Genomic DNA, 10838 nt, shown 5'->3' with positions numbered 1-10838 from the left:
CCTGATCTGCCCCGAAACTCGTACGCCCGTCCTCGTTACCGGAACTCGGCGGAATGGCGAACCTCCGATGACAGGCCCATCTGCTTCTGCTGCGGACGCGTCGGCCACATTTCTCGCCACTGTCGCAGTTCCTGGAACTCACAGCCTTGGCCGACCTATTCCAACACTCGACGTTCACCTGGTAGTTCCCGCCTGCCTGCGCCCATTGAAGACGACGCCGCTACACCCTCATCGCCCGCAAGACCACACCGCTCCCCTTCGCCGTCCAGTCGCCTGTCCCGCTCTCCTCTGCGTCGTCGCTCACCTTCCCCCTTCTACTCCCGCCGCTCCTCGGAAAACTAACGGGCGCAGCTCCTGGAGGTGAGCCTGCCTTGACGACCCGACCCGAAATTCCTCTGCTTACACTACCTGGACACAACAATCTGCTCAAAGTAGATGTCGACGGCGCACCTGTTATAGCACTCATCGACACTGGCGCTCATGTATCTATTATGAACTCGAACCTCCGTGCTCGCCTAAAGAAGGTGCTCACTCCTGCTCCGATCGCTGTGGTCCGTGTAGCCGATGGTGCAACTCCAGTTGTCACTGGGATGTGTACTGCACGCGTCACTGTTGCTGGGCGCCATACTTCTGTTTTATTCTACGTATTGGAGCAATGCCCGCATGAACTTATCTTAGGACTTGATTTTCTGTCGTCCCATTCAGCTCTTATCGACTGTGCCACGGGTGTCGTCCAACTCGCCTTACCCTATGCCGTTGAGCCTTCTGATCCTGCGCCGAGCAAGCTGTGCTCTGCCGATTTAGTTCGCGTTCCCTCTCTGGCCGTTACGTACATTGACGTCTCTCCCGATCCACCCGTGGCTGACGGAGATTACGTCGTGTCACCCAACGCTACCGTCCTCTGCTCGCAAAATGTCACGTTCCCGCACACCGTCATCCGTATTCACGCCAATGCCCCATGTCTCCCTATCGTAAATTTTGGACTATGCCCTCAGGTGCTGCCCCAGGGTATCTCCCTTGCAACCCTTGCCCCGGCCTGCGACTACCACATTTCCGCTTTAACAGGGGATACACAATTGCCGACCAGTCCTGATTTGGATCCAACTTCATCAGAAAACATGACGAAAATGATCGCCTCTGACCTCTCGGCCGAACATGCGAACGCCCTTCGTGCCCTTCTCGCGTCGTACCAGGACATCTTTGACCTCAATGACCGGCCACTGGGCCAGACAACCGTTGTGAAGCCTCGAATCAACACCGGCGATGCTAACCCGATCCACCGACGACCCTATCGTGTTTCCCATACTGAGCGCCAAGTCATACAAAAAGAAGTCGACAAGATGCTTGCCCGGGGCATCATTGAACCTTCTTCAAGCCCCTGGGCTTCCCCTGTCGTGCTCGTCAGGAAGAAGGACAAGAGCTGGCGCTTCTGTGTCGATTACCGAAATCTCAACAAGGTAACAAAAAAAGACATGTACCCCTTACCGCGGATAGATGACGCCCTTGACTGTCTCAGTGGTGCGAAGTATTTATCTTCGATTGACCTTCGTTCCGGGTACTGGCGGATTGCAGTTGACGACATGGACCGTGAAAAGACAGCATTTGTTACGCCTGATGGCCTTTATCACTTTAAAGTGATGCCGTTCGGGTTATGCAATGCCCCAGCTACCTTTGAACGAATGATGGACGCTCTCCTTCACGGTTTTAAGTGGTCAATCTGCTTATGTTACCTCGATGACGTCATTGTGTTTTCGCCGACTTTTCAGACACACCTCGAGCGTCTCTCGACAGTTCTTTCTGTGTTCCGCAAGGCCGGACTTCAGCTCAACTCGTCGAAATGTCACTTCGGCCGCCGGCAACTTACTGTCCTCGGACACCTTGTCGATTCTTCTGGTGTTCGTCCCGATCCAGAAAAAGTTCGCGCAGTCATGGATTTCCCTGTGCCGACCTGTGCGAACGATGTTCGCAGCTTTGTATGCCTCTGTTCCTACTTTCGAAGATTTGTGCGCAATTTCGCTGACATTGCGCGCCCTTTCACGGACCTACTCAAGAAGGATGTGGCTTTTGCCTGGGGTCCTGAACAAGACAGTGCCTTCACAGAACTGACCATGCGCCTCACGTCGCCACTGATTCTCGGCCATTTTGATATGTCCGCTCCAACGAAGTGCGTACCGACGCCAGCGGCCATGGCATTGGTGCTGTTCTGGCTCAACAAGAGCATGGTAACGACCGTGTCATTGCATACGCTAGCCGTCTTTTGTCACCCGCGGAGCGCAATTATTCGATCACCGAACGCGAATGCCTCGCGCTCGTCTGGGCGGTGGGCAAGTTTCGCCCATATTTGTATGGACGGCCGTTCACCGTTGTCACCGACCACCACGCCTTATGCTGGCTCTCATCGTTAAAGGATCCTACTGGACGGCTGGGTCGGTGGGCCTTACGGCTGCAAGAATATTTATTCACCGTTGTCTATAAGACAGGCCGCCAACATGAGGACGCAGATTGCTTGTCGCGTCATCCAGTAGACCCACCAGATCCTGCTGAGAGCGGCGAGTCTACATTCGTGTCGGCACTTTCAGCGTTCGCCAACATCGGAGACGAGCAACGACGTGATCCTCACTTGAGAGACATCATTAACCGGCTCAGTGGCCCCACAACTCCTCCATCTCTCCGTCTGTTTGTGCTCCAAGATGTTTGTGCACCTTGTAAATATAACCTTCAACGCCTTTTTCTCCCCGTAACAGTATCTATTATACGCATATGAATCCACCTCGCCCGCTGCTATAAGCAGCCGCTGCCAATGTGATTGGCGGGTAGCCTTCTTAAATTACGTTCAGAAAGAGACACTGTCTGGCTATTCAGAAAAAATGAGTTATTCTTCAGCACAGTAATGTGCTGCTTATTGTGCACACTTGAATTTAACGCCGCGAGTTTTCACAGACTTGTGACGTCGCGTAACAAGGAGGCTATTTTATGGCGCATTAAAAATTTTTGACGAATAGCGAATAACCAATGACAAACAATACGCCGTATTGAAAATAGTTCATTATTATTTTTTTACGCAGTCATGCGTGCGCGGTAATTACGCGGTGCGCACTTATGCGTCATTCGTTGTGTCATTTTACGAGCAGGTGCTGTGAGCATGACACAGAAAATTTCGACCAATCATTAACAGCTAACGACCTATACGGAAGGAAACAATGCGGGGTAGTTTAATGCTAAAATCGCCCACATTTTTTCAAGGAAAATTTAAGGTTGCGCAGTTTACGTAGGCTATTTACTTGGAGGAACCGGAGGGGAGGAGTAAAGGGCAACTTCACCGCTTTTCCGTCCACCCCCCACCCAAGCTGGGAAAAGTAGAAGGGCAAGGAACGACCCCTAGTATATAAATTCGTAGTCATTTATATTCTTATAACTATACACAACCAGCTCAATGTGGTTTGCTTAAGTATTAATCGACTGAACTTGATCTTTTTAAGAAAGACTATATTTGAGGGCTCTAACAGTAAAGAAATTGGACTCTCGGCTTACCCTGAAGACTTCTGCGAAGTACCTTGCTTTATCAGCCACATGTTTTCTTTAATAAGTGAGAATTTAAGGTACTAGAGTCATAGCAGGTTCTTCATACTTGTCGTATCTACAACGCCAAACTAAGACTGGGAAGTTTGTTGACGCAATGCTCAGACACATGATCAGGTTAAATTTGGGTGTACTCTTTAAACTTCACGGTAATATTTCCAAAATGTCATTAAACACTGCTGCGGTGTCGCGGTATAGGGCGGCCCAGCCTGCACGATCTGTTTGTGCAGATTCTTCCTGCATTTAAAACAAGCAGTTTTGAAAAGCAAGTCATCAGCTCTATCAATAATAAAAAATTCCCTCAAATATATATATATATATATATATATATATATATATATATATATATATATATATATATATTGGGGGAAAAGGTTTCATGACGTAAATGACAGGCATGTCACGTTATTCATGTGATGACCTGTGAATCGTGTTCTTCATATACTCATGTCCTCCTATACCGTTTTTGCCCTATACCCATAGGCGTGCGCAGGGTTCTCCATCAGGGGGGGGCGAAGGTTCATCGCAGCCCCCCCCCCCTTGTAAGTCAATGGACGAGACAGATTTTGCGCCCGCCCCCCTCTTAGGTGACTATACGGGGTCAATGTATGGGGCAGATTTAGCGCCCCCCCCTCTTAGGTTATTAGGGGGGGCGGCCGCCCCCCCCGCCCCCCCCCCCCCCCTGTGCGCACGCCTATGCCTATACCAATTAAGGAGGCGATGACGAGAGGGACCAGACGTAGGCAGCTAGACCGATAGATAACAAGATACATAGTAACGCTCGAAGTGCCTTTGGTTCGTTAAGAAATCCTGCGATTTTAACAAATTGGTCATTTTCTTTCTCCAACCTCCTCCAGTGAAGCCAATGGTATGATGAACTTTATTCGGGTCCTGAAGATCAACCCTTAGGTTGACGCAGGCGGCACCCACGTAGGGACAGTAAGGTTTAACCTTACCGCCGCATGATGGGCCTCCTGGACGGTTTATTTAATATATATATTGCACCAAATATGGAGCCATGCATTCTCGGCACACCAATCTTGACCGGTTGTGGCAACTTCGCAGCTACATAGCGCGGCGCTGCGAAGAACGAGGCCTATGGTTGGATTCTCACTTGTGTTCAACCGAGCCAAAGCTTGGTTAATCTCCCTCCCTTCCCTCTTCCTGTCTCTCTCTCGCTCTCTTTCTCACTTGTGTTCGCGAATAAATGGAAAAAAAAAAGAATTGTATTTGTTACGCTGCGATCCTAAAGAACCTCAGCTGGGCAAGATTAACGAACAGACCCTTCTACGACATACCTCAGAATCGCATCTGTGGGGCACGTAAAACACCGTAATTTGATATAAACGAACTTTAACATCGCAATGAGGAAACATATGAAACTGAAAAGGAATGGTTCGTGTGATGAAATGAGCATATATGGGGTTTCATACCTAAAATATATCTGCAACTTTCGCAGGTCTGATTGCCGTGGATCAAAGGAGCATTCTGATTGAAACGTATACATTGATACCAGACGGAAACCTTCATTATAGCGTCATTACACTTTGCTGGCCTCTAAAAGAGACAAAAAATTACACCATTTCCCGCTAAAGGGGACAATGAGGCGATGCGAAGCCGGAGCACTTGCACGATCGCGTTCCGTTGGCGTTCGTTGGGCATGCTACCGACCTCGCGTCGTGGAACGCAAAGAGGAACGCTACGCGCGTCTTGTGTTGCCTCTAGCCTGGCCGTTAATTCTCACAGGGCGAGCGCGGAACGCGGTCGACAGGCGTGCGAGAGGGGGGCAGCGTAGGAGAGGAGAGAGAGTGGGAGGGGACGCGCATGCGCTGGTGCTCATCGCGGCGTTGCGCAGGAGAGAATTTCGGCATGTCTAGCCCGCGTTTCAGAGGAAGAGTGGAAAGGGGGAGGGGAGAGGTGAAGTGGAGAGGGGTATGGGAGAGGGGAAAGGGGAGAGGGGAGAGGAGGAGAGGAAGAGGACAGGAGGAATGGTGAGGGGGTGGAGAAGAGGTGTGTGGAGAGGGTATGCGCATGCCCAGTAAGGGTGGTCACGCCGCACACCACCACCACCACCACCACCACCGGACTGAACTCCGCCATAAGATACTTCGCATCTAAAACGTGTGTGGGCACACTGTGCTTGCATAGGCGGCTCCACCAGCGCGGCGGCGTTCAGCGCCAACGCGGCCGTTTCCGCGTCCCTGGGGTGATAGCGTTCCCTCCCAGACCACACGTGCGGCTGCTTGTGCATGCATGGTGTCGTCTGCATGCGTTCCTCTGCAACTGCTGGCTGGTTTTCAGACCATCGAAGGTTTGGATAAATTTTTCAGGGCAGTAAATGTTGATAAATGCAAACTTCTGTGCGAGGCAGGTCTTGTACAATCGCGCTCAATATGACTTGCAACACGGGAGAGCGTGGCCTCACGATTTTAATGATTGCGCAGGGCTTCAACTTGCTTCATTTCTGTAACTTAATATTATTTTCTTGTTTGGGAACATCACCCAGTAAGATAACAGTGTTTTGTTGTAGAAATAAGGGCTAGTGGAAGGAACGCGAGATCTTTAAACTTGTGAGGCCACACGCTCCCGTCTTGCAAGTCATATTGAGCTCGACTGTACGTAGTGGTAAAGAACTTGTCTGTAGGACGGAAGCGTGGTGACAAGTCGGGCGTGTCCCGCAAACGCGCATCAACGCTCCGTCAAAGGCTATGAAGTTGAGAGCAAGTAAGCATTTTTATTCAATGGTGTTTTTTTTTTATTGAAATAGAAAATAAATGAAGGAGTTGTTGTCACCATTGCTTGGTGACGGCTACCCCTTTCCACATAGTTGTTAAGATAACAGAATAAAAAAATATATATGTATATACATATCTGCAGTCGTACAAGTTCAAGAACTCAGTAGCCATCGCAAATATTAGTGTCTTAAAAAAAAAAACAACGCTGGAGCACTTTCATTGCTTTACGGTTTATCCTTGTCGGCCATGGGCCTAGTATTTTCGCTAAGGAAAACGTTCGCTCAGAGTCCAGCGTGTGAAGTTCTTGTTCGAGTCGCTGTCTATGCGTGTCGTACTTGGGACAGTCAAGCAACAGATGATGCACATCCTCGTCGTCGTGGCCGCATGAACATGTTGACGATGATGCACGATGAATTCAATGGTTTCGTTTTGTTTCATCCTGTTTTGTTGTTCTGAAGCTCTCTCGAAACAGATGCGTCATTGATGCAACCTGCGACTGCAGAGCAGGCTTAGCAGGATAGCGCAAGCACGCTGTGACAGTGGCCGTGTACGTGCAGAGATATAGAGAACTTATTTTAGCACGAAGATTTTATGTAAAGCTAAGAAAAATAATATACGAGCGTGACAAGCACTAAACAGGTACACCAGCCCTATAGATATAAACTGTGAATCGAATACGCCTAGAACAAAAGGAATATTCATCGCTGTCGAGCCTAAACATGCGAAACACGCATAAATGTTACCGCAGATTTCGTAACATTCGCATGAGCGAGCTGTTACAGCCTTTTAAGGGTATGGAAAAAATCGTCAGGAGGTAGGCTGGGTGCTTCTGTTCACTGGCCTTAGCATTGGCCACGAAATGCCTACTCCAAATTCTGTCTTTTTTGTGAGCTCCCAGTCTCTTCCATCAACGCTGCGCATGAAATAAGAACTAGGATTAAAAAAAAATGTCTTCGCGATACCGATTCAGCGTGACAAAAGACATATCGCCATTTGGAGACCATGATTAATGGGTGCATCACAATTAAGGCAGGTCTGAAACAATGCTTGATTCCACGGGCGCCTCTCCCATAAAATAAACGTAACACCCTGCACCGAATAAAATTACAAAAAGTCTTGTCACGGCGAACAAGTTGTATCAAACGTTGGAGTCTCTCTTCCTCCCAGTGAGCCTTCGCGAAACGGTAAAGCTTTGTTCCAAGTGAATTTCTGCGGGTATTGTGACAGCACACAACACAAAAAACCTTGTTTCTGCGATGCTGACCCATGGAACGACCAACAAAGATGAAACGCTTCGCAAAACGGCGGAAAAACACGAACGAGCTGGCACGAACGCTGTCACCGGCCGCGGCGTGCGAAAGCTTCCATCACCCCAGGGACGCGCGCGCCGCCGCTAGAGGCGTTCCCGTCAGCGGAGAGTTAGAAGCGGAGTGTGCCCATACTCCAGTACCTTTCTCATCATTCTCAGCAGGGGTCCCAAAATAAGGGCCTCGCGCTCGTGGGGAGCATTTTGTTTCTTCCAGTGATTTTTGTTCCGGGAATGTTGACTGCAAGACAAAACGGAAGCAAGAAAATGATTCTATCAGATAATTTGGCTGAAGATGGCCTCGAGAACGTTATTTGTCCTGCGCGATTATTATTTGACCTATTTGCACATTACATTTCCAGGCAGATAGAATTGGTGTCGGTGGACCAACTAGCTGCACCGTGGATAACATTTAAGAACAGAAAAGTGCACATGCAGTGTGGTACTTACCACGCCGGTCACTTAAACACCGCTTCCAATGAAACTGACCTTTAGAACCTGCTCTGTCTGTCTTGTCCTTCCTCGTTATTCACGCTCTCATTTGTGAGATTTGTATATGAGATAAACGCGGCTATTGCGGACATTATATGACGTAGCTCGCGATATCGTAGTAACACATGGCATGCGAAAATGAAAGCCCACGATCTATTCCAGTGGTAGCTTAACATCGAAGTGAAGCCCCCTCCCACCCCCCGCACCCCCTCCTTTAATTCCTTACAGTATACACTTTTTATTTGACGCCTTGTCTAAAAGAAATATCAGTGTCGGATTAGTACCGAATACCAGAGTTGTAGCTGGATTCATGGATTGTACAAAAATAAAATCATTCTCAAGACATCACGGTGTCTACGTTCAAGAACCTTTTCTTGATAACTATGTGCATGTGCTGCACGGATAGCTGCCACTTATTCCCATTTCCAAAATTTACCAGATCAGTGTATGTCATGGAATATTGCGCCTCATGAATTAGTTATTATGTGGGTTTAGTATTTAAAATTGTTGCGTCAACGTGCATCAGTAGGACAGTATTACAAGTGTACCTCCGTGCAAGCAACATTATATAGGCGTCAAATTATAACTGCTGTGTCTGTACTTTGTCCCTCGTTCGTGGTATAAATCTCCTGCCGAAATATTTGCAGCAAGCCCAACCACAAACTCGCTCGAGAAGTTATTTTGGAATATATTAATTAACACTGATATGTACTCACAAGTACAGAAGAAATGCCAGAATAAATAACAGTATGATCCAGTCCGGTATTCCTAAAAGCCCAGTCATCTCAGCCCGGGGCCGTTGTGGACTTTTTGTTTCCTCAAGTAGGTTACGTCTCTTGAAGACCCAAGTGCGGAGCGTAGGTGTGACACATGCAACGTCGCAAGTGTATGTCGCTAGTGCGTGCACCTTATATTTGGCTCACTTGCTAATCTGTCCCTCCCCTACCCCCTGTTCTGAATATCTCGTATCTCTGGCCTTCTGTACCGGGGGAACAGATACCAGCGCGACAGACATGAAGGCCCAAAGTGACTGTGAGTAGTTGAGGAACGAAAACACAAGCTTATGACCGCGAAAAGACAATCATGAGGAAGGATTCGTGTCGCGAGGCGCCTGCCAGCGTTCGGTGCTGCTCAGCGTTCAAGGCTGGCAGGTTTCCGTTGGACGTCTGGTCCAGGGAGCCACACAATGTACACACGGCGTTGGTGAGCACCGAAGGCCTTTGCTCCTGCTGGACAATCGGTCCAAGCTACAGACGAGGTGGCCCGCCCTACCAAGGGACCAAGTGAGGCGGTCTACCATACCAGAAGACCAGGCAGTCAAAGGTGATCAACCGATCTTGTGCCAGACGAGGTTGTTGGCGGCCCGCTGTTCGGGTCCAACTGACGGCAAGGAAAGTGTGAGAATGGGCTAGTTCGCAATCTCGCTTGAAGAAGTAGCGCAACAGCGGACAACGTACACAGAAGGAAACAGGGACAAGCTCTGACTTACAACGTAGTTATATTAGAAAGAGAGACATGTATAACGGTAGCCGATCACGTGTGCGCAATCTGTCGCATCGCAGGCTTGTCAGTGTAGTTAAACAAGACATGAAACGCGAGTGTAACTAAACCCGGGACACACTAACGAAAAGAATCAGGAGCCCTTCCCCGATCGGGCAAGTGGCGGCAAGCGGAGCTTGGCGTGGACTTGCTTGACCATGTACTGTTTTTACAGCGAAAGCTGTTATGAGATCACAACAAGAGCCGCTTTCGGCGCCGTAGTTGTCCGCCGCCGGTGTCCGTAACCACTATCGCGCGAAATAAGAAAAAATATTCAAGATGGAACGACGTTCGAACCTGGGCCCTCTGCGTGGGAGGCCAGTATTCTACCTCAGAGCCACGCCGGTGGTTGAAACTGCGTTCCAAAAAGACCTTATACAGGCTTCATGCCGGGAAGGAACCACATTAATATATGTAATGTAGTGTGGTAGAAGAGTAAAAAATCCACAGCATATCCACGGGGTGAATGCTGATGAGTGGGGCGAAGCTCCGGAGGGACTTATCGGTAAAACGTGAATACTCCGAGCGATAGTGAAAGCGCCTCAACAGCGAGCGGATTTTATTACAACGGTCCGCCCTAGCGTACGTCGCCGCACTAAATCGAACGATTGCCTTCCACCAATGACACGCTCCATATGTGAATCTTCCGTGAATTCTGCCCAGTACATCATCAACGACGTGAGATCGGGCGCGTTTATACTAAAGGTTCGATGAGAGTCATGGCGACTTGCAGCTCAGTTTAATTTTACATGTACGCTGTGAATTTTTATTGTTTAATCACGCACAGGAGAAATCTCACACAGGCACTACCTTCGAGGTCAAAACCCAGTGCCTATATATACGGGGTGGTCATTGAACGGATTGTGCAGCGCGAGCAGTCGGTTTTTTCAATCAAGACATTCGCTAGCAGACGCTGCCTGCGTCGGCCTCGCGAGGCGAGAGAGGGGGGGGGGGACTAGAGCACGCGTCTGCAACGCAGCGAGCGCCTCCGCGCCATCTAGGGATCTTTCTGAGAACTAGAGGGGCCTACGACAGCGCCATCTAGAGAACACTCCAAGAACTAGAGGTGGCTACCTACTACTACTACTACTACATACTAAAGAGGAGGGACAGACCCACACCCAAAGGAGCTTCGCCCCTTAAACAACCAGGGCGTCACACAATGCGAATTCCGCAACGAGTGGGTT

Source organism: Rhipicephalus sanguineus, chromosome 5, assembly GCF_013339695.2.
Source record: "Rhipicephalus sanguineus isolate Rsan-2018 chromosome 5, BIME_Rsan_1.4, whole genome shotgun sequence".
NCBI lineage: Eukaryota > Metazoa > Arthropoda > Arachnida > Ixodida > Ixodidae > Rhipicephalus > Rhipicephalus sanguineus.
This window is presented reverse-complemented; position numbering follows the sequence as displayed.